This window comes from Mchenga conophoros, linkage group LG3, assembly GCF_057382185.1.
Source record: "Mchenga conophoros isolate Kocher_MC1m ecotype Shallow Benthic linkage group LG3, M_conophoros_male_GT1.1, whole genome shotgun sequence".
NCBI classification, from domain to species: Eukaryota; Metazoa; Chordata; class Actinopteri; order Cichliformes; family Cichlidae; genus Mchenga; species Mchenga conophoros.
In genome coordinates, this window is record NC_140528.1 from 69,739,855 (window position 1) to 69,746,858 (window position 7,004).

The following is a 7,004-nucleotide window of genomic DNA, read 5'->3' on the forward strand; positions in this document are numbered from 1 at the left end:
CATTTATTCACAAGCTTCTCTCCTCACATTTCAAAAGGACCGGCAAATGTGGTGCTTTAAAGTTGTCAGGCGTCTTCCTGCAAGGGTGTATAAAGCCAAAGGATGAAAATCTTTAAGCTCTCTTTGCTCAAGTAACTGCACACTCCCTGTGTTCTCCAGCTCATAACTCCTCAGGTGTTCATTGTACCATGTATTTTGTTGTCTCACGAAAAATGTCAGTTTGTTACAAATCACCATTATCTGTAACACTTCAGAAAAGTCAGGCAGTCCTGCAGTGGAACCACAACACAACAACATTCCCACTGCATAGTTGGTGCCTAAACTGCACACATTATTGGCAACATGCACAGCTGTAACAGCAGGGAATCTGCATTTCACCAGGTCTTTTAGATCATCCTTAAGCACATCTAAAGAGACCTCTGTTGTTTTTGTGACTACAAGTGATGGTTTGACAGAATGTGATTGATGATATGCAACCATGAGCTGGTGCTTATTTGCAAGGGACAGCAAAATATTCCTGAAACTGTAGCGGTAGACTACTGTTCCCATAAGGCTGTGTGTGGGAGGGAGCTTCCGGGTTAGGAGTAAAGTTGGAACACATCACCCGAACACGTTGCGTCCAGTGTCGTCATTTATACGTGGTGTCAGAAGTGCGAACGGCGGTCTCCACAGTTTTTTTTTTCTTCTTCTTTTTCGAGTACAGTACGGTGCAGTTAACTGCGAGAGAAGTTTTCGCATCGGTAACCCGAACAAGACCGGCATGCAGGTGAAGCGTGGCCGAGGCTGTGACCGGCGCTAGCAACAGGGCGCGTGCGCGCGTGCGGTCGAGCACGAGCTTCACATGTCGGAAGGAGGAGACGAGGTCGGCGCACCGGAAAGCTTGGATTCTGAACGCGAGGAAGCCAGGGATCCACACGTCAAGATGGCGACCACGGTACAAATAACACCCCCAGAAACATTTGACTTTTCTCATCCTGCCGAATGGCCAAAGTGGATCAGAAGGTTCGAAAGATTTCGCATTGCAACTGCTCTTGATAACAAATCAGACGAGTATCAAGTTAATGCACTCCTGTACGCTATGGGAGACGCTGCTGATGATGTTTTGGCAGTTTTACCACTGTGCGATGCAGACAAAAAGAAATATGCAACTGTCAAAGAGGCATTTGACAAACATTACGTAGGAAAACATAACGTAATTTTTGAAAGAGCACAGTTTAACTCCAGACGGCAACAGGAAGGGGAAAGTACAGAGTCGTTCATCACTGCTGTGCACAAACTTGCAGAAAATTGTGCATTTGGAGCACTCAAAGACGAACTCATAAGGGACAGAATTGTAGTTGGCATAAAAGACAAAAGACTGTCCGAGCTGCTGCAAATGGACTCAGAGTTGACTCTTGCTAAAGCCACTGAGAAAGTTAGGCAGAGCGAAACGGTAAAGAAACAACAATCGATACTTCACAGCAGCGCAGCAGTGGAGAAAACACTGAACATGGACACAATACGGACAAATACAACACGCGGGAAAACGCAGACGTGGCAGAAGAAAGAACAAAAGCCAATCAAACAAAGTGGAAAGGAATGTGGCCGCTGTGGTCGCAAGAACAAACACTCATGGAAAGAATGTCCAGCCAAAGAGGTACAGTGTCGAAAATGTCAGAAAAAAGGGCACTTTGCTGCGGTCTGTCGCAGTAGTGAAGCTACAGCACTACGGGAAGTGACAGAAAATCAGAAAGATGCAGACAGAGAGGACTGTGTGTTCTTAGGTGAAGTAGAGACTGGGAGGTCACAGCCCTGGGTGCAAAAGGTCAAGTTAAATGGGGAAAATGTATATTTTAAACTTGACACAGGGGCGGATGTCACATATATTCCAGAGGGTTTGTACAGTCCAGACAGGGACGGTAAGCTGCAGAGACCCAGAAAGAAGTTACTAGGGCCGGGCAGTAACCCACTCAATGTTAAAGGCTGCTTCGAGGCACAGCTAGCAGTGAAAGGGCGCAGTGTTTCTCAAGACATCTACCTTGTGTCAAGTCTAGTACAGCCATTGCTAAGCAGGCCAGCGTGTGAGGCTCTGGGTCTTGTGTACAGAGTAAGCACAGTAACGGAATCTGTGACAGATTTCAGGGCAGCATACCCAGACGTTTTTAAAGGTTTAGGCGTGCTGAGGGAGCCTTATCACATTGAGATAGAGCAAGGAGCTGTACCAATAGCCCTATCTGCCCCAAGACGCGTTCCTCTTCCCCTCAGACATGCAGTGAGAAATGAGCTGCACAGAATGGAAGAAATGGGTGTTATCTCCAAAGTCACTGAGCCTACAGAGTGGTGTTCTGGCATGGTAGTGGTCCCCAGACCAGCAGGAAAGCCCCCCAGAATATGTGTGGACCTCACACCCCTGAACACAGTAGTCAAAAGAGAAAGACACATCCTCCCAGCAGTAGATCAAACACTAGCGATGATGAAAGATGCTAAAGTGTTCACAAAGCTCGACGCCTGGTCTGGATTCTGGCAAATTCCGCTCACGCCAGAGTCAAGGCCACTCACTACCTTCATCACGCCTTTTGGAAGGTTTCAGTTCAACCGCCTTCCTTTTGGCATTGCATCGGCGCCGGAACATTTCCAAAGGCGAATGTCACAGATGCTGGAATATTTTGAAGGGGTGATTTGTCACGCCGATGATGTGCTTGTATATGGCAGAGACAGGCAGGAGCACGACCAGAGGTTGCACTGTGTGCTCCAAATGTTTCAGAAGGAGGGTCTCACTCTGAATGAGAAGTGTGAGTTTACTAAAAGTCAAATAATCTTTGTGGGACACAAAGTGTCAGCAAAAGGCATTGAGGCTGATCCCAACAAGATAACAGCAATCCAGCAGCTGCCGCAGCCTCAGAGTGTGGAAGATGTGCGCCGTCTCATGGGCATGGCCAACTATCTTGCCAAGTTTATGCCACAATTAGCCACAATCACCACACCATTAAAGGAGCTGCTAAAAGACAGAAACGAGTGGATATGGGCGGAGCCACAGGAAACAGCATTTAGGAGACTAAAAGGGATATTAAGCTCTCCAGAAGTGCTCGCTCAGTACTCCAACTCAGCAGATACACGTGTCGCTGCAGATGCATTGCCATACGGTGTCGGGGCTGTTCTCACTCAGAAACAGTCTGACAACTCCTGGCGACCGGTCACATATATCTCAAGAGGTCTCACAGACACAGAGAGACGCTACGCGCAGATAGAAAAGGAGGCGCTAGCTGTAACGTGGGCATGTGAACGACTGTCATCTTACCTCATGGGCCTACAGTTCACTCTAATCACAGATCACAAACCCCTGGTCCCTCTCCTGAGCACAAGAGCCCTGGACGACCTGCCTCCACGCATCCTGAGATTCCGCCTCAGGCTGCTGCGCTTTACTTTCACCATTGTCCATATTCCAGGGAAGAACCTCGTCACTGCTGACGCTCTCTCATGAGCACCACTGGCGGGGCCTCCTTCTGCTGGGGATCTTCAGCTGGAAAAAGAGGTGGAGGTTTTCGTGGACAGTGTAGTTTCCCATCTCCCAGCAACAGATAAAAGGCTGGAGGAGATTAAGTTGGCGCAGGAAATGGATGACCTGTGTAGAAAGGTGGTGTATCAATGTGGGACAGGCTGGCCAGAAAAAGGTAAACTAGATCCAGAGTTAAAGGGATACTGGCAATACAGAATGGACTTCAATCTAGTCCATGGTCTTCTCATGAAAGGGGAGAGACTTGTGATACCACCTCAAATGAGAGCGGAGGTTTTGTCACATTTGCATGAAGGCCACCAGGGCGTTTCAAAATGCAGGGCCAGAGCAAAAGAGTCTGTGTGGTGGCCAGGCATCTCAACCCAAATACGTCAAATGGTAGACAGATGCGAAACATGTCAAAAACATAGGTTACAGTGCCGTGAACCAATGCTGGCAACTCCTGTTCCCGACCGCCCATGGCAAAAAGTCGGCATGGATCTGTTCGAGTGGTCAAAGAAACACTTCCTGCTGATTATTGATTTTTTCTCAAGGTACATTGAGATAGCTGAACTGAGACACACAACTGCAGAGGTCACTATTAATGCTGTAAAAGAAGCCTTTGCAAGACATGGTGTTGCCGAGACCGTGGTATTGGATAACGGGCCGCAATTTTCATCAGAACAGTTCAAGCACTTTGCCAAAGAGTACCAGTTCACACATGAAACGAGCAGCCCCAGGTACCCCCAAGCCAACGGGGAGGAAGAACGTGCTGTTCGTACCATTAAAGACTTGTGGAAAAAGGACTGTGACTACACCAGAGCACTGCTAGCGTACAGGGCCACCCCACTGGAACATGGGCTCTCGCCGGCGCAGTTGCTTATGGGGAGACACCTGCGGACCACGCTGCCACAGGCTGTGGCAAAGCTGGTGCCAAAGTGGCCTGACCTGCAGGCTTTTCGCAAAAAAGATGAGGAGGGGAGGTGTGAGCAGGCAAAACACTACAACCGCAGACATAGAGTCAGACCGCTTCCGGAACTATCGTCAGGACAGAAAGTGTGGATTACCACTGAAGGAACTACTGGAGCAGTAGTTGGACCTGCCAGTGCTCCAAGATCCTATGTGGTAGAAACAGACAGGGGTTTTCTGAGGAGAAATAGGAGCCACCTCAGACCAACAGGGACTATTACCAGATCTGGTCGAGTGGTGAGACCTCCTGAAAGACTGGATGTGTAATTCTCTGAAGTTATCCATTCATGCCCTATTCAAAGATGGGTTAAGCTGTTAGAGATGTTTACAATGTGTTTTGTTTAAATGTAAGTGAACAAATGAGGGATGTGTATAATTTTCACGTTTCATGATGTTCCCCATTTCTGTTCTAGTGAGCTGTTTGAGACGTTATGAAGTATGTCTTTAGCTAAAAGGAGGAGGTGTAGCGGTAGACTACTGTTCCCATAAGGCTGTGTGTGGGGGGGAGCTTCCGGGTTAGGAGTAAAGTTGGAACACATCACCCGAACACGCTGCGTCCAGTGTCATCATTTATACAGAAACAACCAAAGTGTCTGACCACCTTCTTGAAAAAGCTGTGTTTGGCCTCGAATCTCATTGTCCGGAGGGCAGCTAGGGGGCCAAATTCCCGAATGAGCTGAGGATAGTGCTCAAGGAAATGGTGCTTGGGAATGAGCTTATGTTGGGGGAAAACATCAAGGAATCTGCTTCGGTGTTCTGAAATGATGCTGTCAAGATAGCAAATGCTTTCTTCAGTATGGGCTCGAGACATGACAAGGTCCACAATGTCTTTCAGTGTCATCAGCATCTGCCATACAGGCTCTTGTTGGGGTACTTTTAAACCTATAATCAGAGGCAAAAGACGTAATAAGCACCAATTTTCATGTGCGCTGCCCCCTACTGATTCTCGAGTCGAAAAGTTAGCAGGAATGAGATGAGGGCGATTTGTTTCATCACTCCACTTGTATGGGAAATTGGAAATGGCATCATTCAGTTCCATGAGAGAAAAATATTTTTTCTTGATCAAGTTATCAAATGCCAAAGCCAGTTCCACTGGAACAATGCCCTCCAGCAGATCATGTAAAACATCTGGAGGGTAACTAGATGTAACATGAAAATGCTCAAGTTTTTCTGACAATGCACACTGTTTTTTTACACCATAACAATGAGGGTGATCTGGACTAGACACAGCTGTGTGTACATGCAGTGTATGTTGATCTTTAGTTCTTTGATGAAAAGACCCAGATCTCACTTCATTGGACTGAAACTTGGATCGCTCCCCTTTGTGTCTCACAAAGATTTTTCACTAAATCTGAGATAATGGCTGGATCCAGATCACAATTATGGCTTTTCAAGGTGGACACCACCACATCTCTTAAAAGTGAACCAGATGCAGAGGTGGATATAAACTGAAGCTCATCTACTATTTCATCAATGAAATGGGACATTGAACATGCTTTCTAACTTTAAAAATAGATGGCCAAATTTCTCTTTTATATCTTGAGACAACTCCTGTGGTTCCCCATCCCAAAGCTCTAAGCTCTCTTCCACACAGGTCTCATCCTGAGCAAACATGGGTTCATTAGGTTTGCTTTTTAATACTTCAGTTTTAAGGGTGTGTGACTGGTGTTTTCTGTGTCTATGTGTAGCAAAGGTGGAATAAATATTTGTACTGAAGTTGCAGTTTTTGAAGACACATGCAACTACTTCAAACTTCCTTAAGTGGTTTTTAAGATGCTCAAAATACTGCTTCTCTGAATTTAAAAAAAACAGAGCAGCAAAGTAGACAAGTAAATGAAAGAGGTCCACTTTGTGTGACCATCTTCACATGGTGTCGAGACAAATGGGTCTTAAGGGCGTTAAATGTTTTAAACAAGCAAGGGCAATCAGTGTGAAGACAAGGGACTGACTGGCTGCGACCACCATTTCCATGCTTTAGTCTGTAGTGTTTTAACAATCCCAACCTCTTCTCTGACTCAAAGCTACATATCTTACACATCCATCTCATGTTGTGGCACCTTAAACAGACAAATTGACCATCTCAAAATTAAACCAAATTGCTACGCAAAGAAATCCTAGCTATGTTCTCCCCACTAAAAAGGTCATAAAAGCAGTGAAAATTTAGTTTTTACAGAATAAAATGTGGGCAGGAACCAATTGGATGAAAAGCTTCAGTGCTTCATGAAGCTTCATCTGCCCATCACTAGTAAACATTTACTCACCAAGTCAGTGTATCAGGTAAAGATCCACAGCAATGACAACAATAATATCGTGAGCTGAAGCTTCTCCAGGTTTGCTCAACATATTCCATAACAAATGTTGGCACCATGAACATGTGAACTGATCCGTGCTAGGGGGGAGGACGGTAGTGACGTGGCATTTTCAAACCACGTCGTTTCATCCTTCCGCACTGAGAAGCAAAACTTCCAGCTTACTTAGTTTTTCTAAGTTAAGACAACTCAAATAAATTGAGTTGATCAGCGTTTTTGTATAAAAAGTACTGGTAACTTACTTAAATTGAGTT